The sequence below is a fragment of the Balaenoptera physalus genome (assembly GCF_965194825.1).
Source record: "Balaenoptera physalus genome assembly, chromosome: 5".
Lineage (NCBI taxonomy): Eukaryota > Metazoa > Chordata > Mammalia > Artiodactyla > Balaenopteridae > Balaenoptera > Balaenoptera physalus.
In genome coordinates this window covers 110,946,172-110,972,146 of record NC_138884.1, presented here as the reverse complement: position 1 = coordinate 110,972,146, position 25,975 = coordinate 110,946,172, and the positions used below count along the sequence as shown (strand labels likewise).

General features: G+C 37.2%; 2 long non-coding RNA genes across 2 annotated transcripts in view; both read left to right on the top strand.

Annotated features, from left to right (window-relative positions):
• Positions 1-25,975, top strand: part of LOC309660922 — a 986,598-nt gene that overhangs the window by 38,566 nt on the left and 922,057 nt on the right. The window lies entirely within an intron of this gene.
• LOC309660917 lies at positions 253-7,212 on the top strand. Its single transcript, XR_014263717.1, has 2 exons — positions 253-3,720; positions 3,813-7,212. It is a non-coding gene; the product is annotated as an uncharacterized lncRNA (long non-coding RNA).

Below are 25,975 nucleotides of genomic sequence, written 5' to 3'. Positions count from 1 at the left end.
CTAAAGTAATAGTCTCATATCTGATATCCCTTTCTCTAATTTTGCCATTCTGCATATAACTAGAACAGAGCTCTTCATAAATATTTCTAAATTAATTACATCATAACTTCACTCAAATCCTTCAATGCTTCTATATTATCTACAGAATAAAATAAAACTGACTTACCAACTTACTCAAACCTTGTGGCTGACACAGTGGGTTGCTCACATAGCAACCCTTCCCATCCTTGCAAAAAGACCTTCATTCTGGCAAAAAGACCTTCATTCTGGCAATGTGCCCATGCCCAGGGAACTAAGCTAGATCAGTTAATGACAATCATGATTACTACACTAGTAGTTACCTGTAACTAGTCTGGGGGTTAGCATGTAACCCTCTTCTTGCTAATGACACAAGAGTAGGGTTGTTCGAAGAAATACATGGTGCCCAGTAAAACGGTAATTTCAGATAAATAACAGACTATATTTTTTATATGTATGTCCCCTGTATTATACTAAACATTGTTTATTATTTATCTGAAATTCATATTTAACTGTCTTGTATTTTTATTTTCTAAATTTGTCAATTGTGAACAAAAGGAGAAATCTACTGAGGACTTACGGATATATTTTAACTCCCTTACAAAAAAAAACAAAACAAAAAAACCCGAGAGATTGACGAGAATCTGTTTACTTCCACTCTTGCCCTCCACATATGGGACATTGTTCTGGGGCACTCTAATGATGCTTGTTGCTATGACAGCCATCTTTCAATAATGAGGGAGAAGCCAAGAGAATGTCAAACATTTGAACCCAGTGCCCTAATGCCTTTGAGCTGTTGAACCAGATCTGAAACTACTTACTTCCAGACACTAATTAGAAGCCTGTGTTACTTAAGACCCTATTAAGTTAGCTGTCTGTTACTTGCCACTGATGGCATCTTAAATGATGAAGGCAGTTTATGATCTAACCTCTATTTATTACTTTGTCCCACTTTCACCATCGCCAACTATGGGAGTGTACCTTCTAGTCTTTTCAAATTGTCTGTAATCCCTGAAAATGTTAAGTTCACACACCTGGATTTTTATAAATGATAAAATATGTTTCCTTCCCCTGACATATATCTTGATCATTCTGATCATCTGCCACCTGTCACTCATTCTTTAAAATTTTAATCAAAGGGTAATTTTTTATTAATGTATTTATTTACCCACAAATCCATTAACTCATTCAACACATCTTTAGTGAACACTTACAATGGTTTAATCAGTGTGATAGGTGTTCAGAATAGAGTGAAAGATATAAACACCACTATTGTCCTCAGTAAGCTCACAGTCTGGTAGAGCACCCAGACTTCAAAGAAACAATCATGGCATGATTTATTCAAGTTCAATGGTGAAAATTATTGAAACAGAAAAATATAGCATGTAAGAGGACAAATCAGGGTTAACTTAAAAGGAATTGGAGAAGGGGGTCAAATAGAGTTTCTCTGAAAAAGGAGCATTTATGTTCATATGTTAAGAGAGATGAGGGATTACCACAAGCCAAGGAATGTGGGCAACCTCTCAAGACTGGAAAAGACACGGAAGTGAATTCTCGCCTAGAACCTCCAGAAAGAACACAGCTCCGCCAATACATTGACTTTAGCTTCCTGAGACCCTTTTCAAACTCCTGACCTCCAGAACTGTAGGATGATACAGTTGTGCTGTTTTGAGTTTCTGGGTTTGTGGTAATTTGTTTACAGCAGCAACGGGAAACTAATACACATGGGTATCAGCTGAGTCCATCTCACAAGAGCAATAGTAAGGACTCTGGGAAGAGCAGGGGGGATGTTGCACTTATCTGCAGGGTCCAAGGAATCCTTCACAAGGTTTAAGGGAGGGATGACATGATTGGAGGTCTGATTACAAGGTCCATGCTGTCTGGTGTATGGAAAATGGATTAGAAGAGCACATGCGTGGATCCCAGTAGACCTGTTACAAAGGAATTAGAGTGGTCCATGCCAGAAGTGATGGTGACAGGACCAAGGTGTGGCAGTGGTGACAGAGAGAAGTGGTCACAGTGAGAGGCATTTAAGGACTATGTTAAGTGAATTTGAAGAAAAGATGTGAATGTGTGGTATAATGGAGAAAAAAGTACTATTTTTGACTCCAAGTTTTCTGCCTTGAACAAATAGGTGGATAGAATTACTATTTGTGGAAAGAGAGAAATCTGCTTAGGACCAGATCTGGCCTAGAGGCTTAGGGGAGATCATAAGGTAAACTCTATTAATTTTGATAAAGCTGGTAAATAGCTTAGGGAAAAATGTTCAAGGGTACCTTGTAAGTGGGTCTGGACTTTAAAAGAGCAATCAAGTCTGAGAACAAAAATTTGGCAAACAGAAGGCACTTGAGACTGATGCTGAAAGCTTGGATTCTGTGCACCAGTGCTGAATTAAATCTCGGAGACAGAGTTTTGGGTGAAGTACAAAAGAATAGCTTTATTGCTTTGTCAGGCAAAGGAGGACACAGTGGAATCCTGCCATGAAAAACTGTGTGTCCCAACCCAGGAGGATTTGCTGAGGAATTTCATAGCAATGGTTCAAGGGTGGTATTGCTGCTAAGATTAGGGTGTGTGCAGGGCCTGCACTACTCTAATCTGGTCTCAGGTAATCTTGATGAGCTTCTCTGGCCCCTTTAATCTTGCCTCAAGTGCTTTCTTGGCTGCTTCTCCCTTGATTAGCAACTGTTCAAATCTGCCCTTTGGAACTCAGGGAAGGTCATGGAGGCTGGAGTCTGCTCCCTACAAACAAGAAACGAAGGACAGAAAGTCTTCCATGCCCAGTAGCCTCACAAGGTTCTGCTCAGTTTCAAGACCATGGGAGTGGATGGTAACACCTATGAAGAGAATAGAGAGTGAGAAGAATCCCAAGATTGAGAACACCAACATTTAAAAATTATGTGGAACAGCGTAGGCACACTACATCCTACCTGTAAGAAATCCAGAATGCTGCTGTTTTTTTTGTAAATAAAACTGTATTGACACACAATAACACTTTTTTTTTTTTTTTTTACATCTTATGGATGGCTGCTTTTGGAAGCAGCAATGGAAGAACTCAGTAGTTACAACAGAGACCCTATAGCCCACAAAACCTAAAATGTTTATCTGAATTTTACAGAAAAATTTGCCAAGCAATGACTTAGATGAGATATAAAGAAAGAGAATTCGGAGATGTTCAATGATAATATAAAATCCCTTTGTAACTATTTTACTGATATCTACTTTGGAATTAATTGCTCCCCTGCCCCCATTTCCCTGTTCTCAAAGTGCTGTTCAGATACCACCAGTATTTGTCACTTTATTCTAATCAGCCTGTTACTCATCTGTCTTTTCTAATAGAACATGAGCTTCCTGGGGGCAGAGACGGTATGATTTTTACATCTGAATCCACAGAGCCTAACACAGTGCACACATCACATTGTAGGTGCTTTGGCCACGTTTGCTTATTGAATGAATTCATACTGCAAGGTTAGTCATAATAAATCAATAAATCCTTACTTAGTCAAGGACTTTTTGGAAGCATGCATTTCTTGACTGATAGCAAGAGGGAATTTATTGGAGTTCATGTCCTGTGTCGGTATAATAAGATAAAGCATTCAGCCACTACAAAAAATCTGCTTGATAATAATAAAGAAAGATTACACAGGCATTCTCCTGATGATGTGTGACTGCTTTCCTCTCCAAAGCCTGCCTCCTGGTCAGTTGGTGAAGAAGTCAGGCTTTTGGGAAACTGTCCAATCCTGAAGGGAAGATTTGGGCATTTTTCCCAGGAAAATATTTTCAAGAGAAAAATAAAGATTTATAAAGGTAAAAACTCATGCAGAAGTGGAATAATATTTTGAATGCTATAGTTATAATTAATATTTTTATCAGAAATGTGTGAAGGTAACACTCAAAATATAGACACGTATGAAATAGGGTTCAGCAGAAGTAACTTGTCTTGTTTAAAATTTCAATGACACAAAGATTTATGTTTTATACAGGTGTATCTACTTGTAGTCAACATGCAACAGATAGTTTTGGAAATTATTTACTTTTCAGATTTTTTTCTTTCCATTAAAAAATGCTTCATCTTTGAATTTGTTTTAGTTAGTGAACTTTCTATTGCTCTAAGAGTGAGATTAATGTATTCTACTTTCTTTGCATGCAACTTTTCAAAGACATGGCTATTGCAAATAGGATGGTCCAGTAATACTTGTTGTTCTTGGATATAAGAAATATTTCCCTGACATACATCCTTTTTCTTTTTTGAAGTTGTTTTTCCAGTCATTTTATATTAGTTCCTTCAGGAGCCCTTCACTGAGTATGAAGTTTGGAATAAGTTGTCTGTCACATCCCCCTAGCTACTGCCCCTATGTTCCCATTGCATACTGTCTTCTCCTTATCACTGAATTTATGTCAGATTTAATTCTCTTCTATAACTCCATCTGATTTATTATTTACATTGCCACACAATTATTGCATAATGACGTCAAATAGCCATTGGAATGCAACAGTAAATATTTATTTATCTCACAATCTCAGGGTTTATCTGATGCGCCTGGGGCTCATGCATGCATTTGTGGTCAGGTTCAGGTAGGCTAGGAGGCTGTGCTGATCCTGACTGGAGGTTGACCACCTGTTAGCTTATCTAGGATGGCCTTTGCCTGAAAAACTGAGATAACTCTGTTCCTCGTGTTTCATCTTCTAGCATGAGCAGGCTATCTCAGATATGTCCTCATGTCTGTGGCAGAAGAATGAGAAAGAACAAGCCCAATCAGGCAAACAGTTTTCAAGTTTCTCCTTGCATCGCATTTTTAAAGACTCTTTGGCAGAAGATAGTGACATGGCTGAATCTAGAGTCGAGGGTGAGGCAGTCCCCACCCATGAGAATGGGAGGGGACTTCAGGGTCACATGGCAAAGGGCATGAATGCAGAGATGAGTGAATAATGCCATTGGTCAACTGCAAGTCTCCAATAATGATGAGGTCATCAATAGTACAGAATATATTTAAGCACAGACTTTGGAGCCAAACTACCTGGGTACGAATCTCAGCCTCTGTAGATAAAAGCTGTGTGTAACTTTGGATGAGTTACTTATCCCCTCTATGTCTTGGTTTTCTCATTTATAGAATGGAAATAATATTTTACACTACATAGGTTTATTGTAAGGAAGAAATGTGTTATTACATACAAATTTGTCAGAATAGTTCATGGCAAAAAGAAAATGCTTAATAAATTTAGTTATTGTTATTATTATTAGTAGTAGTAGTAGCAGTATTTTTGCTTAGAGTTGAGGCTCAAGAATTAGATTTTGAATTAAATTATGAATGATATATAGGGAGTACTGAAGTGTGTATTAGAATAAAACTTGCTTCCTATACCAAATTCTAATTTTAGTAGCTAAGCATAATGAAAGAGTAAATCCTGTTCATATAACAGTGCAAGTGTTTCTAATCAAGAGTATCTTTCCTCTGTGCATCTAACCTGGAGTCTAGCCAAAACAAGTGCTCAGTGAAAATTGATCCCAGTATATGGAAGAGGTAATATTTCCATTTGATATCTACAGTCTTGAAGACAGTGGTGGTGTAGTGGACAATGTAATCGCATATCCGGACCCTCATTCAGAAAATAAGAACCACATACCCAGCTTCTAGGGAAGCTTCCAGCCAACAACCCTAAGCTGTCAACCCTCCCTGGGGACCATCTCATCTGAAGAGAGCTGCTTGCCAAGGTCACACTCTTTCTTGTGTGGCCAGCATCCAATGACTGATCAAAACAGGTATATAGGGGCTTCCCTGGTGGCGCAGTGGTTGAGAATCTGCCTGCCAATGCAGGGGACACGGGTTCGAGCCCTGGTCTGGGAGGATCCCACATGCCACGGAGCAACTAGGCCCGTGAGCCACAATTACTGAGCCTGCACGTCTGGAGCCTGTGCTCCACAACAAGAGAGGGCACGATAATGCGAGGTCCACACACCGCGATGAAGAGTGGCTTCCACTTGCCGCAACTAGAGAAAGCCCTTGCACAGAAACGAAGACCCAACACAGCCATAAATAAATAAATAAACCCAAAGTTAAAAAAAAAAAAACCAACAGGTATATAAAGACCTGACCCTCCTACTATAACATGGAATAGCTCTTCAGCGTTGTCCCATCTACAGAACTGTTCACAGGGTTGACAAAGTCTTCCACAGAAACTGCATCACAAATTTACATCTCCCTCCTCAATTTTTCTTTTGTCCTCTACTTTCCACAGATGTTGACTTCAAGAGGACCTTCAATAACCCTCCTGAACCCAAATTTCCATCTCAGAGTCAGCCTCCTGGAGAACCGCACCTGCAAAAGGTTGTATGAAAACTCAATGGACCATCTTAAGTGAGAGTCTGGAATCTACACAGTGCTACAAGCAACAAGTTTGAAACACAGGGTTTTTTTGTTTGTTTGATTTAATCTACAATGGTCAACTAATCATGAAAGAAAAAGTTTCCTTGAAGTAGCTTTGCATATTACACTTTTTTTATGGTTTGCTCCTGATTCCTTTTCCCTCATAGAAGTTTACTGAGAACACATTACCACTCTTTCAATATGCTTTACATTCACAAATAGATAGGTTCACACTTTTTCCATCTTTGATACCACACTGCTTTTTTCAATGCGTTGTACTTAGTGAGTGTATACTGAATAAATTGGTGACTGACCATATTAACAAACTAACATAAAAATGAATATAGGGTTCTAACTCATGAAGACTATTTTTTACTCTCAATTTATTTTGAGGTATAAAATTATGCTTAGATCCTGAAATCAAAACACTAAAATAATGACAGTCTGGAGGCTGCCTCACATACAAGAAATCCTCAACTATTAGAAAGTAGCAGAATTTTAGAAAATAAATTGAAAAAAGAACTGGTAGCAATGTCAGGCTTATGAAAACGAGGTAATGTAATAAAGAAGCACTTAAGTAAGCAATTACACCAAATCACAAAAGGCATTTTGACTTGCTACTTGAAAATGCTATTTCATGTTGACCTTTGCATTAGAAGATGTGGCTGCTGACAGTCATGTATTTGAAGATTATGAATGCTAAGTAGAAAGGTTGGGTTTGTTTTTGGATTTTCATAGTAAGGTAATGCTACCTTTGGGTGTGTTGAGAGATAGCCATCTGCATTGTGTGGCTTCTAGAAACCCTGGGGTTCATCCACCATATTCTTCATGGCCACACATCATCCATGACGTCATTGTGATAGCATGAAAGCACACAATTCAACCAAGCCTTTCCACTGACTAAAGTCTTTCACAGATTCCTCATTACCTGCAAGATAAAGTTGAAACTCTTTAGCATGGTGAAAAAGATGCATCAGAATTTGACCCATTTCATTTTATGTTCCAGTGATACCAAATATCTTATTTGTTTTAACTTAGCCAACAGTTCTTCCCATTTCTTCTGGTAAAAACCATTTATATTTCCTTTGGCAAAAGGAACTACTCATTTAAAGTATTTTTTGGGGAATTGTCAGTCTCCATGTCCTGCCTGCCCCACTACAAAGAGAAGCATTGGCCTAAGCAGGCTATGGGCTTTATTCATGGTGGGTGCATGAGGGTCAAAGACATCAATGAAAACTGGTACATGGTCCTGGGAAACATAGAATTTTTCTTCTTCTAGCTTGGCAACCATTAGAATATAGGCTTAGAAGTACAAATCATATTTTTCATCAGATGAAGTAATCCTGCTTGTTTGAGAATAAAGCCAGAATAGTGAGAGAAGGGCCAAGTAAGAGAGAAGGAGGGCATAGATAGATGATAGATGATAGATAGATAGATAGATAGATAGATAGATAGATAGATAGATGATAGAGTAGAGAAGGAGAGAGAAAGAGAAAGATGAAATCGCTGACAACATTGCATGAGACCCTGGATTCATCATGCCTAGATTCTCCCTCAGATTGTCTTTAAATTTGATGCAATAAAATACCTGTAAACTTCATCTGGTTAAGCTTACTTTCTGACATTAGAACCTATATGAGGCCTCATACAGTCTACAGCATTTATTATCTCAGAGAAATTGTACAATCTCCTTGCTGTGCTTGGAATGCTTTTTCAGTCTTTTGACTATTTGATCAATTTCTATTCATTCTTCAAAACTCAAATGAAATGTCAACATATCTGAGAAAGTGTTTTCTTCCCCTTCCTGCCCTCCATCTACGCTGAGAGTTGATCATTCCTTCCTCTGTGCTACCTCTGTCTTCTGGTTACTCTTTTACTGACCACATTAAAAGATAACAGTGATATCTTTGCTTACGTGTCGGTTTTTCCAACTTATTTAGAAAATCTTTTTAAGTAAAAGTTGTGACATTTTTCCATCCTATCATTTTTATTCCTACAGCCTGGCAGAAAGAATATGTTAATTAAGATTCAATGAGTGAAATCTGGACTCTATTAAGTTGTGTATTAATTTATGTTTATTTTTAAATTTATAATATATTTTTATATTAGGCCTCATACAGCTACCTAACATGTGCAAGGATGCTTGCTAAGCACTGTATGTGCATAATGAAAACAATGTTTTGGACATGAGTACTGCTATTTATTTTAAAAATAAGCAAACTGAGGATCAGAGAGATTTTTATGCAATTTTTCCAAGTTTCCAGGATTCAAAATCAAAGTGTCCAATGCTAGATCCTGACTCTTCATAGCTATGCTATTGTGCATTTCACATGAGCAGGATCCCTCAAGATTTAGCCAGGTTAACCAACACGCAGGCATACCACTTCAGTTGCACCAAGTGACACAAGCTTTGCTGGTCCAGGAAAGGGAGTAACTCTCTCTCAGTGGGTGTGAGAATGTATTTATTTTTATTGCTTTTAAACATGTTAGCACAAATTTAGCAGCTTATAACAGTACCATTTATCACCTCACAGTTCTGTAGGTCAGAAGTTGAATCAAGTCTAAACTGGGTTCTCTGCTCAGGGTCTCACATTCACGGTATTGGCCAGCTTTCATTCTTATTTGAGGCTCTGCTTCTAACCTCATTTGTTGTTGGCAGAATCCAGTTTCTTACAAATGTGAAACTGAGATCCAAGTGTTCTCACTGGCTCTTGGATGAAGGTCATCATCAGCTCCTAGAGGCCACTCACCATTATTTACCCCAGGATTCCCTCCATCTTCAAAGTCGGCAGTGAAGAATCTTCCTTTTGTCAGACCCTCCTCACATTTCAAATATCTTTTTTTCCTGGAAGATTCCTGTCTCTTAGAAGGTCTTACCTGATTAGTTTGGGCCCACAAAGGATAATGTCCTTATTTTAAAGCCAAATGATTTGGGAACTTAATTATATCTGCAAGATCCCTTGACAGCGGCACCTAGATTAGTGCTTGATTAAGTGACTGGGAGAGGATATATATTCGCTAGAGGTTGGGAATCTCAGGGAGTATCTTAGAATTCTACTTATGGGGTAATGCATAATTTTATGAGACTAGGATTTATATTTCCCTATTGATATCCTTCTGCTGTGGAACCTCTTATGTGATCCATAATTCTTCAAAAATCACTGACAGAATCTGCAGTTTCTCTTAGTGCCAGATGGGGAGGCTAGATAATATAAATGCAAGTCCTGCTTTGTCCTCAGACCCTGCCATCAGACTATGACCATAGCCATCAGAAGTTAGCATTCCCTTCTGAGTGGTAGACCAGAGTACAGAAAGAAGAGATCAGATTTTGATGATCTGGAAAAAACAAGATAATAATAGATGGAGGACATGTTGGTGTTTAACCTTGACAAGAAAAAGTGAATTGGGACTTTGAAAGGCATCATGATGAAATTGAAATATAGAACTAATCTCAGAAGTATTTGTTTCCCAACAACTACCTCTTGTTAACACATGGCCTTCTTCCCACTGGGAGAAACACACTTTCTGGAGTCACTGAAGTAAAGTGGAAACTGCAAAAGTATGTCACATCACCTTTCTTGCCATTCAGCCTTTTCCCAATCCACCATGAAACAAAAATCCACTGATATTTCTGAGTATGTTTACTTCCTACAACATTAACATGTGGTAAAAATAAAATACAAGAGTTTGTGCGTTTGAATTAATTAATTTAATCACTTTGAACCATTACATAGATTTCAGAGGCAAACCACCTTCTCAGCAGTTCCATTATTTTCAATTATTCTTTTGGTCATCCTCTGATTATCTATATAGCTTTTTAGACTTAAACTACCTTCTTTCATTCACATAGCTTCCACAAATTTTCTGCCTTCTATTAATACACATTAGGCAACCCCAAAAAGGTACTGAAAACAACTTCACTTAGACTAGAATTGCTAATGAAAAAATGCTGATTTGACTCAGCAGCATGGCAGCAAATGATCTTACAGAAATTTTCAAGAAGAGTAAAGTGAAAAAAAGTGCATAAGTTACTTGTCTCCAACATAGTGAGAATTCAAATTTAATGTGTATACCTAGAACTGATGCCTTTGACATTGGATGCTAATTTGATTATACCTTTGTTCAATCGATTTAGGTGCACAGATGATTGAAAAGTAGGTTCACTTAATTTGCACAAGATGAAAAGGATAGATGCCTAGAAGCAATAATATGATTCTACCTTGAACTACTTAGTTTCATGAATGAGCTGAATATAGATTCCTATATATATAGAAATACATATGAAATATTTATAATGTAAAATATATTTTATATATTATTTATATATCTATATCTATATTGGAATAGGCCAAATTATCAGGCTAGCTTCACTGTGGGCAACTAACTAGAGTTTAATCCTGCTGGTGTAGAGCGCACTCTTTGGAGTTATTTTACCTGAGGGTCAAGGGATTTGAGGTTTTTATGTACCAAGTCCCATTAATATATGAGTGAATGTTGCCTCATGAGGTAAGATGGGTAAAGTCCCCACAGGCTCCAGAAGCAAGAATAAACTCTCAGGCAAAAGAAAATATATAACAGCTGCATTTGGAGGTCAAGCATGTGTTTGTGCTGAAGTGGCATGGGCACTATAATATGAGCAGGACACCAAAATCAACAAGAGACAGAGAATGAGTTCAATGATTAGGAGCTGGGAGAACATATCCAAAGTGCTACCAGTAGCCTTACATCTAAGAGCTCAGAGTCAAGACAGAGAAAAAAGAGGTAACAGGTGACCAGAAAGGAGCACCCAGGGCTTTTGCTATGGCCGTCTATCTCTTCTTGAATGAGCATGTATTATTTGAACAAATATGGCTGACATAGCAAAATAATTTTTGAAAAGGTAGATGGGTCCATGTCTTGCAATTTTCTTCCTCTCTGACCAGTCTAGCCCACCTTCCTGGAATGTAGATTGCCCTGATATTTTCCTTTTAAATGACCTACCCAAGAGTAAACTTCTTACTTTCACTTTCACTGATCTCACACGCACTAAATTAATTTTCTCTCCATGACCAAAACACACTGTGCTTACTCTTTTCACTGTCAGTTTCCTTGGTTCCTATGTGCTTCTATCTTTGTCTCCCGGAGAGTGGGCCAGGTCCTCAATGGTTAGGACATCTGTGTGAATCCTTTAGTCACATATAAGGTGCACTCTGGCACCTTATGTCAGAATCCCCTTTGCTCACTTGCTCTCTGGTTGGGTAAATAGTACAGAGCAGCTTGGACAGAACTCTGCTGTGGGTGCTTGGAGCAGGCATCGGTGTGAGTCCCACCTCACCCGATGTTGGGATACATAGAAAGAACGGACAAATATAAAACAGATTCCTGAAGGACTGCAAGGTTACAGCCAGGTCTGGCTATCCAGGTGGGGGTCATGTATTTTTTCCATTTGTTGAGCAAATATTATTGCAAGCCTTTTCTGATCTCACCAAGCACTGGGAATTTAAAATGTAAAAACAGTATTGAAGGAGATGTGCAAAGAGAGAGTCAACAAAGAAAGGTTTAAGTAGGGGCTAAGACAGAGGTGAGTAGAAGTAGGGTAGTGCATATTATAAGCATTTCGGAAGCCCTGAAAATGTGGCTTTAATGGCTACTTCCACGTTCTTCTCCAAGCAGGGAGCACTATGTAGCCCTTCCTCGAGTCAGGAAACTCCCCTCCCCACCCCCACTTGAACCTGTTAACAAGTATTAAGGTTTCAGAAACCTAACAGTAGCTATGTGTATTCTTCAGATGTTCAAGCATAATTAAACTAAATCTTGTAAGCAAGAAAAAACATCAAAAATGTTTCATCCTATACCTTTCCCTTCTCTACATACTACTTTCACTAATTTTTCATCCTTTGTGTTCAGAGCAAGCCTCTGACATTATCTCCTCAATGATGGATATCATCAAAAAGCTCAGTATTTGATTAAATTATTTTTCTTTGGAATGATTCTGCTACTTTATTTTCTGGTCTATAAAGTTTTATGTATCTTTGAAGAGATCCTAGATTTTCTTAAAATGTGAAATATAGGTGTCTTTAGGTCTTTTATCAGTTTGGATTAAGCTCAGCTACAAGAGGCAGAAAAAACAAAATAAACTAGCTTAAATAAGCTAAAATGTAGTTGGAAGCTAAGTATACAAAACTAGTAGCTCCATTCTTTTTATCTTATGGTTCTACTTTGAGATGCTAGCATTTTTAAAGTAACTTCAGAATCCAGCATGGATGCTGGAGCCCCATCCATTAAGACTATCTTTTAGCCAACATGAAGGTAAAAAGAATAGAGGGCAGCTTCTCTTTCTTCAAGAATACATTTCACAAGGTGGATTCACCCCATCCTCATGCATTCTGTTGGCCAGCTCTTAGTCACAAAGTCATATCTAGCCGAAAGGAAGGATGAAAATCTGGTCTATTTTTGCAGATTATCATTTGCCTATCTAAAAAAAAAAAAAATGTGTACTTTATCTCTAAGGCAGAAGAGGACAATGGGGACTGTGCAAAGTTTTCAATATTGGCCTCATTTCCAACATGCAATAGAAAAATTTCCAGTTAAAATACAGCAGATTAAAAGAAGTTTTGCTTTACTGTTCCACCTTGAAACAAATAGAGGAAGAGGGAATATCAACTAACTCAGTATGCAAAACTTAATAATGAGAAAACAAATAACCCAGTAATAAATGGGTAAATGATGTGAACAGATACTTCACCAACGAAAACATATAGCAGGCAAAGAAGTACATGGAAATATGCTTAACATAATTAGTCATCAGGGAAATGCAAGTTAAAAACACAATGAGATATCACTTAAACTTGTTAGAATGGCAAAAAAAAAAAAAACCCCAGAAATAAAAACCTGACAATCTCAAATGGTGACAAAGATGTGGATCAGTTAGAATTCTCACACATTGCTGATACAGATGCAAAATGGGACAGCCACTTTGGGAGCTAGTGTGCCAGTTTCTTCTCATGGTAAATATACATTTCTCATGCAACCCAGAGTTTCCACTCTCAGGTGGAATCTAAATGAAATAAAAATCTATGTTCGTGTAAAAACCTGTACATAAATGTTTGTAGAATATTTATTCATAATCACCAAAAAGTGGAAACAAACCAAATGTCACTCAGCTGGTGTCTTAATTAAAAAAATAAATAGACTCTGGTACACCCATGCAATAGAACAAAAAAATTACAACAAAACAGATAAATCTCAAATGCCCTATGGTAGATGAAAGAAACCGCCCCCAACAGGCTATATGCTGTATAATTTGCTGTATGCAACATTGTGGAAACAGCACAACTGTTTCAGAGACTGAATCATTTTAAGGAGCTAGGCATTGAGGAGGATTTGATTAAAAAAAAAAAAAAAAAAAGAACAGAATTGGTGTGTGTACGTGTGTGGTGGAAATGTTCTGTATCTTGATTGTGGTAGTGGTTACATGCCCATATATGCTGGTCAAAAGTCAGAGAACTGTAAATTATACTCTCTAAATCGTAGTGTATGTGATTATACCTTAAGTAAAAAATGTAAAGTAAAATTAAAAAAACTAAATCAATTTTGAGGAAAAGTTAGAATAAGGGTGTCACCATAACACCCAAAATCTCTCAGCTGGTTAAGTGCATGATGGCAAAAAGCAGATTAAGTGTATTCTGACCCAGTACATTTTTCTATTAGGTAAGAACTACTCAGGACAGTAATCAGATTAAGATCAGAGGAAAAATAGAGTTATTTTGCAGAAACTGTATTGTTGAGAGAGAGAGAGAGAGAGGAGGGTAGGGAAAAAGATGTGGTAAAAAAATCAATAAAATATAGCAGAGTTGAGAAATTTTCCTTTTAAAGGACAATCTGGTAGCAGTTACTGGAACATGGAACTGATTAAATCAAATATATAATGTTTACTATTTTTTTTAAAGACAGTTGTACTGGCAAGACCCAACAAACCTAGATGAAGAATTCTTATAAAAAGTTATTCTTAAGCCTCAACAATACTTGAACAGGAAGGGAACAGAAAAAAAGCAGTACAGTTCAAGGAGAGTATATTCCCTAACACTCTCTTCAAATGTAGTAAAGGAAGATAATTGAAAACAAAAACACATCAAGAAGATGGAGCTGAGGACCATGAAGAAGTATAGATGAAGAAGAACTTTCCTGAGGACACAATCATAACCTAATCAAGAAATAAGACCATACCAAGGGTAGAGGAAACTCAGTGCCTGCCCAGTGGAAATTAAAAATTGCTAAGGACCAGTGACTAGAGTGCACCCCCCATTTATCCTTTCTCTGTTCTGTGTTAGGAGTCTGGGAGTGATAACTAGGCTTTTTGTTCATAGTTCTCTGGACCAAGTGAAGAATTTCTGGACTTAGAGTAGCAATGATTTTGCAATATTTAGAGATTCCAGACTTTGACCATGATGAGCTTATTGGCTTGAACTTGGAACTTGACTGGCCTCCCTTTGGAAAGGGGTGGCTATGAACTATGTGTGGGAAGAAGGGAAGAATGATTGACCAAAAGAACAGTCTGTGCCAGAGACGTAACTCTAAACACACATTATATCTGATCACCCACATTTTTCCATCCTCTTTGCCGTTAGACAGGACTATGTGACTATAGCTGACTGATGGGCTGTGAGCAGAGTGAGAATATGCTCAAAGCATGTAAGAGCCTAATGCATGATCATATAGCTGTCTCTCCCTCTTTCATGAAGCCCCAGATGTTCTTGCATTTCCATTAATGCAGTTACAAAGTGGTATATCATATATCAGCTGGTCCCTGACTGAATGAATCAGAACCCACCCTCTCCTCTCCTAATCAGTATCAGCCAGCAATGAATACATATTATAATGAAAATAAACTTTACTTTCAATAAGCCACCATAGCAATATCTAGCGATCCTAACAAAACACCTTGCAATCCCCCAAATCATTATGTCCCAAATGTGCATAGTATTAGAAAATGAGTTACAGATTTCTTGAAAGTGCATCTAGACAGAGGAGTTCTTCTAACTAGAGAAGCATATATCTATTTAAAATATCTCTTGAATGCAGGACATCTCTATTTGATACTTGAGTTGATTACATGACCAGGTTTTTTGCGATCATACTTGTGTCCCCTTCACTAAAAAAATCTAACTACAACAGCCCACTCTATCTCTGTTTCCTGTATATCTTTGGATTTTTTCTCTAGTGCTCATTTTGTTACTTACTCACATAAAGCGTTCTACAGTTTATGTATATTCTGGAAATGAGGATGGTTTGTCTTTGTCCACTGAGACTAAAAACTCTTGAGGGGAGACCCATTTCTGATACAGGAACATGCTCCAACTCAGCTAGAAAGAATTACACTGCAACAAATATATAGAAAATGATGCTATGTTGCTCAATCAAAGTGAAACAAAGTATAGTTCTTCAAACGGTATATTCAACAAATATTTATTGGCCACTCGTAATTTCTATTCCTCTTTGTTTTGGGGAAGAGTATTCAAACTGCATGTAGATGGTGATCTCTTTCTTAAAAGCATCTGGCTTTAGCTGTTAAATCTGAGACAGGTTTTCACCAGTTTTCTGAAAAAAAAAAAAAGAATCCATCCCAGAAAGGAAATTCTAAACGCTTTTCATATCAGACCTTTGGATTGATTTAATGCGTTCAAGAATGCAAAGTTCTCATGTGTTGTGTAAATATACTGAGAATCCATGAGGATTTGCCACCCATAATTTGCGTTGATTAACCTCGTGACCTTTGAGAAAACAGACTGTTTCCTCTAAAAATATGAAGCCATAAAGAGAGTATGAATCAAAAAGACAACCAAAGGAGCCACATTTACTTACACACCCAGAAAAAGATAGATACAATAAACTGTCATTAAGTGAGCATTTACTGTGTATCAGAAACTGTGCTGATGTCATCACAATCATTTATTATTAAAATAATCCTGTAAGGTAAGTGATATTATTGTCACTTTCAGATCAACTTAACAAAGAAAAGTTTGCATATACCTCATGTACCTCAGTGTACCTCATCAGATTTTGGATTCACCAAGCCTTCAAAATCACATGAGCTAATTCCTTTAAATATCTCTCTCTCTGTCTCGCTATCTCTATCTCCATTTCTCTGTCTCTGTCTGTCTTTCTCTCTCTGTCTTGCTCTCTCTCTTTATATATGTGTGTGCATATATGTATAATTTTATGCACATACATATCTTTTGGTTCTTATTCTCTGAAGAACTCTGAATAATAAACATTTTGGTTCAGAGAAGTGGATTGCTGCTGTAACAAGTATCTACATATATGGAAGTGACTTTGGAACAGGGGAATGGCTGGAAGAGCTTTCAGGTGCACATTAGAAAAAGACTAGATTACCTTAAAGAGATTATTGATAGAAATGTGGACATTCAAGTTGATTCAATGAAGTGTCAAGTAAAAATGAGGACCATGTTCTTGGAAATTGGAGGAAAGGTAATCCTTGTTATAAAGTGGCAAAGAACTTGGTCAAATTGTGGTCCACTGTTTTGTGCACAGTAGAAATTGTAAGCGATGAATTTGGATATTTAGCTGAAGAGATATCTAAGCAAAATATTAAAAGCTCAACCTGGTTTCTCCTTGCTGCTTATAGTAAAATGTGAGAAGTTTCCTTCTATGACTAGATTGTTTAGTATTTTATTCATGAATAGATATTGAACTTATTATAAGACTTTCTTATATCTATTTAAATTATCATGTAATCTCCCACTTGATTGTATTAAATGTTACATAACATTGACTCATTTTGGAATGTTATATAGGTAACTGTCTATTCTTGGTATAATCTCCATTTAGGCATAGTGCATTACCCTTTTAATATAATGCTAAGTAAGATTTGTTAGTATTTTGATGGGGGTTTTTGCGTCTATGTTTATTAAGAATATTGGTTTATAGAATTACTTTCTTATAATATTTTTGCCAGGTTTGCTGTGAGAATAATGCTAGCCTCATTAAATGAGTTGGGAAGTTCTTCCTACTCCTCTATTTTTTTTAAATAAATTGTGTATTATTCCTAATTTAAATGGTTGATATAATCCATCAGTGAAGCCATCTGGGTCTGGGATTTTATTGTGAAATGGTTTTCAATTATGACTTCAATTTATTTAATAGACATAGGGCTATTATAAATTCTAAAATGTCATCTATCGTCAATTTTGTTAATTAGTATCTTCAAGAAACTTAAACACTTTAATTTGCTCAAATTTTCATCATAGAGTACTCATTATATTCTCTTATTATAGGTTCAATGTCTGTAGACTCTGTAATGATGCCCCTTCTTTCATTCCTGGAAGATAAACACAGGATGGGTCTCTGCACCAACTACGCCCACTGTGAGTAAGACTTGATGAACTACCTGACTACCAGGACGCCCACTTTTGATTAGCAGGGCACAAAGTTGTCCTGAATCCACAGGCATTAACATGATTTCAGAGCCAGTGTCTAATACTTCCCCTTAAATCTGGGTATATTTTTTTAATGCATGATCACTCTAGTAAATGGCCAAAAATCCCTTGGGGAAGGTTTAGAGGATAATTTACGTGCTTACTTGTGGCAATGGTGCAAGATTCTTCCTTAAGGGGATTTGTCATATCCTTCATTCAGGGGATTTTTCTTTTTTCTTTTTTGTCTGTGAATTAATTTGCGTTCAACTAAGTCAGATTCTCTGACTTTCTACTATGGAAATTCAGGCATGTTTTGGTTACTAGACCTAGAGTTTTCCCGATTTTTAGATCAAGAAACAGTCTAGTAGGCTATTTAGACTGCTTTGAAGATGACATATACATGGCTCACAAGTTTGCTGAGATGTCATACAAATGAGATTTGTTGTGTATTTTCCCTCTGGCATAGGGGGAAGCTCTCTATAGGGAAGCTTTTCTGCTGATGGTCACTGGACACTAGTCAAAAGAAGTGCACACTGTGCAAAAGACCAGCAAGATGAACACACTGGAACCATTTTCTCATCCCTTTATAAATATTTACTCATCAAGCCTAACATTAAATAGGTGAAGAAATTCCTTAAAGTCAAGCAGAAGTCAAACCAGTTTTTTTCTAAATCCCTAACACAGCTCTTAAAAAAATGTTAACTCATTTCTGTGAAACAGTTCAGGGAAGACATACTCAGAAAAATAAATTATATTGTTTCACTTTGAACAGTGGAATCATGTAGTAGAACTTCACATATTTACACAGCTGAAGTTAAGTTGGGCAGAACCTAGCAAAACCATGAAGTATAAGGGGTATTTCTTTTGCATCTCTCTGTCTTTTTCTCTTTCTTTAAATCTTCCCCATTCCTCCACTCACAGCCTCTGAAGAAAAAAACAATTTTTGTCTTATTTTTTCTCTTGGTTGTGCATGCTAAGCCAGAAATCTAACAAAATTCCTTATCCTTTCTTTGTAATCCTATCCCTAATCTGTATCCATTTTAGGATATAAGAGCTTCCCCTGTTTTCTTTCTTCTGCAATTGCATTAATTCAAGCTTTTATTATCTATGAATGTGTGCCTGCCATAGCTTTCCAACTGCAATGGTTTTCCAACTACCTTCTCTGCCCCAACCTTGTCCAGCAGAATTCATTTTCCACACTGTAGCCAGTGAGATTGTTTATGATTAGATTATAGCAACTGTAGGCTTAGAAATGGTTCACTGGCTGCCCTTGTCCCTCCAGAGTTCAGACTCGGGACTGAGTTGGCAGATGCTTATCTCCTGGGCTTCATCTCAATTTCCTTCTCACAAGTTTTATCTTGAGGAAATGAATGAATGAATACATTACTTCAAAAAAGCCATTCCCGGTAACCTCTCTAACTCTTGTTCATCCATCAAAGATGAAACACGTTTATGGGGAGGCACTTTATTATACCGTGGTTCACCTCCCTTATATATTATGTGCCTATATTGGTGGTAATGTTAAGGCTATTTTTTATACTGGGATCAGGCTACTTCTATAAAGACAGTACTCCAAGTACCAGGGTTTATATTATACCATGTAGGTCTCAGAAAAGATTTAGGACCCAGCAATGGCCTCAACCTCAGGCAAAGCATCCGCCACAGTATAGTAACCAGCCATCCTAGTTTTCCAGTTCAGTCTGGTTTATATGTAATACTTCTACATAAATAATAATAATTCCCCTTTTCACCTCAGAAATATTCTAGTTTGATAAAGTATGTGATCACTTTTGCTATAAGGGGGCATTTTAGCAAAAACAAAATTAGTCTTGCTTTAGCCATATTATAAGGTTCTTAGGGTACATGCTGCTACAGAATGACCTTGAACTATGCAGGAACCTGTCTTAATGCATGTATTGCCTTGGAGTCTTAGAAGATATAGGAGGCTGAGTTTTGCTTCTGCTCAAGAATACTCATGAGGGTCTCATTTTCAATTATTAGCACCAGGATTTGGTAAGCAGCTCTTGGATGACTGCCCATGATTCCACTCTTCATTTAGGGCAAGGTGAGAATTATATAAGGAATAATTTTGGTTTAGAATCAGAAATTTTGGTGTAGAATCCTCATAGAATTATGGGGTGACTTCTAAGTGATACTCTTGTATTATAGGTGAACATTCAGACATATCCTTAGACCTAGAGACTTTATGAAATTAGAACAGGAAGCAAAGATGAAAATTATTCATGGGAAGCTGTGCTGGATGATAATAAATTGTCCAGGCCTGGGTTAGTGTTTATCTAATGGAAAAAAGTCTCCTAGTGGGATTACCTAACCCAGGTTGGTAGATAAGATCTATTTGAACAATGGGTTCATTTAGATGACTCAGAACTTATTAATTGAGGGCTATGGTGAAAACAAAAATGCCATGGGCAGTAAGCAAAGGGGAAGTAAAATGAAAGAAAAGATTCTAATATGATAAACAAAGGAAAAAACAAAGATGCAGCAGGAGAAAAACGCCCCTGATGCCTGGAACTTCCAAAAACAGAGGGCAGCCAGTGTCTTAAAGGGAGTTTGGAAGATTTATTCTTCGATCGGCCCTTCAAGGCACACACTTCATGAGCATACCTAGCAGGTTCAGTACAGGAATCTACTGAACCAGGTTCCCCAACTGAAATCCACTTGTGATGAGGCCAATGCTACTCAACAGTCAGGGTTCCTGAGAGCTGCCCCCGTGGCCTAGGACAGCCCATCAAACATTGCAGAGGTTATGCCATTAGCCAGAGTCTAGGCACAATGAAGAAATGAGATCTGAAAAACACAGATCATGGAAGGAAATGGAAACTGTTAAGTTTTAAATAATCTTGATGTGAGATAAAAGTATCTGATCTGGGCTGTTGTCCCAATGACCTGGGTTCCTAACACTGAAATGTTCTCAATTTAGCAATATGATTTTTAATGCTATTAACGCAGCGCACCTTTTTGTGACGGGCTGGATAATAAGTAATACCACAGTATAAGGTCTCTGAATATAGTACTTAACTACAATGCGTAAATAAATGGATGTGACTGTGTTTCAATAAAACTTTATTTACACAAACAGGTGGTTGTCCTACAAGGCCATAGTTTCCCATAGCTACTTTAAGAGAAACAGTATGCTTAACTGGCTTTCCCCATATAGATATGGTAAGAGCTTTCTGTCCAAATCAACCTCTTATTGAGATATTTTTAAAAAGTGAATTAGTTAACTGTAGTTTATAAATTTTGGAAACCTGACATAGATTGACTAACATCCTGACAAGGGTAAAAGACCAAAACAAACCAACAAACAAGCCTTTTTTCTATTTTCCTTTGCACAAATACTACTAATTCTTTGAAAAGATATTTAGCAATACCAAACACTGGGTTCTGAAAGTACAATTTAGCTCTAGTTTCTGGAGATCATCTTATTTTAAAATTATGTGATCAGGACTTTAGTGTCACAATAATTTTCTATGTGTTACAACCTCATTTGACTTTAAAAGTACGACTTGGCATTGAATTAAAACAAATTCTTATACTGTGAAATAACTATAGCCGTTCCAGAAAGGCAGCCCAACCATCAGGAAACCCGTGTTTGGCTGAATATAAGCAAAACAAGAAACTGGAGAGGACTTTAATTGTTTTGTACCTTTAGGTGAAAAGGCTAAGACATTTAATTTAGAGCTTTAATTTTTTGATATTTTGAAATCTTGGGCTTTAACTTACAAGGGTATTTAATCTTTGGATTTTATGGTGTTCACGGAGATTTCATAATAAGCATGGGTTTATATTAAAATTTGGGACATTCCCTATGTCAGTATCATTGAACTATCAAAATACTATTATTTGATTTCACTGAGGAACCTCTAAAAGGCAATATTGCACAAGTAGTTGGACATATTTTGACATGGGGAGCAGGATAGCAGTAAAACCCTGTTCAAATGCTTGGGATGTCCTCTGAGAACCAAGCCAAACCAAGAGGTGCGTATGTGGTCATATTACTCAAATCTTAGGTCAGAAATCAGAACGATTCACCTAAGAATATGCACCACGAGGAAGAGGGGTGATGCTCTCCAAGCTACTGAATCACACATTTCCTTCTGAACTCCTTCTGTTATTCACCCTGAAAGCAAATCTCTTACGTAAGCAAAAATAAATAAATAAATCATCGCTCCAAGCCAACTTTATTTTTTTAACGTCTTTATTGGAGTATAATTGCTTTACAATGGTGTGTTAGTTTCTGCTTTACAACAAAGTGAATCAGCTATACACATACATATATCCCCATATCTCTTCCCTCTTGCGTCTCCCTCCCACCCTCCCTATCCTACCCCTCTAGGTGGTCACAAAGCACCGAGCTGATCTCCCTGTCCTATGTGGCTGCTTCTCACTAGCTAGCTTCTCTTTTACATTTGGTAGTCTATATATGTCCAAGCCACTCTCTCACTTCGTCCCAGCTTACCCTTCCCCCTCCCCGTGTCCTCAAGTCCATTCTCTACGCCTGCGTCTTTGTTCCTGTCCTGCCCTGAGGTTCTTCAGAACCATTTTTTCTTTTTCTTTTTTTTTTAGGTTCCATATATATGTGTTAGCATATGGTATTTGTTTTTCTCTTTCTGACTTACTTCACTCTGTATGTCAGACTCTAGGTCCATCCACCGCACTACACATAACTCAATTTCGTTTCTTTTTATGACTGAGTAATATTCCATTGTATATATGTGCCACATCTTCTTTATCCATTCATCTGTCGATGGACACTTAGGTTGCTTCCATGTCCTGGCTAATGTAAGTAGAGCTGCAATGAACATTGTGGTACATGACTCTTTTTGAATTATGTTTTTCTCAGGGTGTATGCCCAGTAGTGGGATTGCTGGGTCCTATGGTAGTTCTATTTTTAGTTTTTTAAGGAACCTCCCAAGCCAACTTTATTTTATTTACAAGGCATCCATGTGACCTGATTAACTAAATGCACTGTACAAAAGATTCTTTTTTTTTTTTTAAATAAATTTATTTATTTATTTTTGGCTGTGTTGGGTCTTCGTTTCTGTGCGAGGGCTTTCTCCAGTTGCGGCGAGTGGGGGCCACTCTTCATCACGGTGTGCAGAAGAATCTATTCTTGAAACAAGTTTTCCTTCAACTCCCTTGGATTACTGTACTGGAAGCCTTCTTATGGGCTGCCTTTCCCCAAGCGTTGCTTTCTTCTTTTTCTGAATCACAGAGGCTTTGATTAGCATCAGTCCTTTGGGAATATTTCTCAAGGAGATTTCTCTTTTTTTTCCCCACTTCCCCCAAGTTTGTATAGGTTACTCAATAGTGCAATTAATTATTGTTTTATGACCAGATGAAAGGTTTTTTATTTGTTCTTTCTTCAGATTTTTTTCCTGGTTTAGGGAGACGATATGAATCACTTTTTCTTCCCCAAAGGAGAAGTGGACTTTGATAAAGTGGACTTTGATAAAGGTCAGGAAAAGAGAGTTGGAGGGAGGGAAGTTCATTTATTATCTCCCTTGGCACTTCTCTTTGCCTTTGAAAAATAAAAATCTGTTGGAATGAAGAATTTTAAAATAGCATGTGTTCACTCTAGAAACATAAGTTGCATTAGAAAAATGTTATTTTTTCCTCTTTTCCTCAAGTATTTTCTGTACTAGGTGGTGGTGATAGCTTGAAAGTCACATGCATAGTGATCAGATGTTGTAAGAGCCAGTTGCTGAGCTTTTCTATATAAGTTAATTTAACTCAAAAGAAGATAGTTTGTTGATTATGTATCCTTACATATTTTTAATCATATTTTTATTACCCCTGCTTATTATAGATGCAAACACATGCAACCCTACATCTGGGCTAGAATTTTTTATTTTAATCTTTCTTCACACTAAGAAGAAAGGAATCATTGTATATTCTAAGAGTTAAGTTATTTACATAGTAGGAGGATGATCTCAACCCATAAACAATAATGGGGATGGAATGAAAAGCATTATAAGGGTGCTACTGATACCTTTACAAGAAAATAGATATATTAAATTAAACATGTTTTGGGAGAAGATGATTAATCTACTGGTTAACCCTATCAGCCAGGTTTTGCTATGAAACAGACAGCCACAAAACTATCAATTGGCATTGCCTTAGCTAGGGCTGCTATAACAAAATGCCATAGGCTGGGTGGCTTAACTAACAAACATTGATTTCTCAGAGTTCTGGAGGATGGGAAGTCTAAGATAAAGATGCTGGTAGATCTGGTATCTAGTGAGAGCCCTCTTTGTTTGCAAAAGGCCATCATCTTAGGACCTCACCTGGCTTTTCCCTGGTACATAGATATTGAGAGCTATCTTGTGTCTCTTTCTCTTTTTATAAGGGTGTTAATCCCATCCTGAAGTCACTGCCTTTGTGACCAAACTGACTCTAATTACATTCCAAAGGCCCTACCTCCAAACACCATCACATTGGATATTAGGGCTTCACCATATGAATTTTGAGGGGACACAAACATTCAGTCCATACCTGGCATACACTGTGAGCATTTATTTGTCTCCTATGCATTTGCCAGTCCCCTAGGGTTTGGTTGACTCAGGCTCTACAAGCTGGGCTTACCTCCCAGATGCAAGTTGGATTTGGTTCTGTGCCACACATCTCTCATCCTCTTTAAATCAGGGGTTAGCAGAGACATGTTCTTCTCATGATGAAAGTCAGGAGCTCATTTTCACTTCTCTTTGGATTACCTGTGCTAAAAACCACTGGCCAAAGCAGATCAAGTTAGCCAGACTCAGCGTCAAGAGGCCAGGAAGTACACTCCATCTAACGTGGAGGTCAGGGGTGAGGGAGAAAGTGAATGCATTTTGAAGCATGATCTGATCTATGAAACTTTTCTACTCCAGGAAGCATTCAGTGAATATTCTAATTCTTTTTCTCAGTAAAATCAAAATCTTTGTACCATTTTTTGGGTTTTTGTCTGAAGATTTTCACATGTGTATAAATTGCACTTTATTGTAATGTATTTGTTTATGTATCAGTCTCCTTCTAGACGCCACCAGGAATGTTTTATTCTTTCCTGTGTACACAGAGATCAGTATATTCAACAAATATTAGATGGATTGACTACAAAATATGTGCAACTAATATTTCCTGCTGTTGTTTTATATTTTAAGAAATGCAATAAATAATCTTTTAGTGTTTTTATAGATTCCACTACCTCGTATGTTTAATAAGAGGATTAAACTAAATACAGTGCACAGAACACTATAAACACCCAATAAACAGTAGCTGTTCTTATTCCTACTATTATTCTTGTTATTACATTTAAAGTTAAGAAGTTAAATATGTAACTTATATCTCTATATCTCTAGTTTTATTTATATAAATTTCTTATCACTACTATGATTTATTATGCCTATTAAAGTACAGATTATCTCTAGTAAATGGCTGCTGAAATCAGGAAGAAACAAAACAAACAGAAATTAAATACTGGTTTCTAAATTTTTGCATCACTCCCCATGCGGATCTGAGTTTCTATGTAAAATTCTATTTTTATGAAAATGTATTATTTTTGTACAGAAGGAAAATTTTGGCTCGATCATATGCACATTATGAGTCAGACCTCTTGAACGTAATCATAAATATGATATGTAGAACACAGGTTGATATGAGGTTTTGGCTGCTCTTGTTGGGACATGATCAAAGAAACTGAAGATTATTTATAATGGCCCTCTATGGTGTGCTACAGGAAGTATGATGCTGAGCGATAGGAAAGAGAGTCAATGGAGTTTGCTGGTAGAATATGCTCTGGATGATACTATCAATACAAAACTAAGACAGTGTTAACTTGTGCACTGGCGGAAGTTAGAACATGGTTCTTAGCTAGAGTGAATAGGTTTAATAAAGGCTGTCTTTGTTTGGTTTTGTTTTATCTTAAACTGGCTTTCCCTCTGAGGGTATGCCAAAGTCAAGAATGTTCAAGGAAAACAGAGCTCAAGCAAAAAGTAATAGCCTTATGGGATAAGGGGTAAGAGGTTAGAGTCTCAGGACTACTATAGCTTCTGGATATCTAAGGAAAATATACCAGAAAAGGATGTGCTTCAGAAGACCGTCTCCCAAAGTCTGCATCTAAATTAATCCCAGTTTTTATCAGACTCCAGGAATGCATGTGTGCAGATAATGGATCCAAGGAAT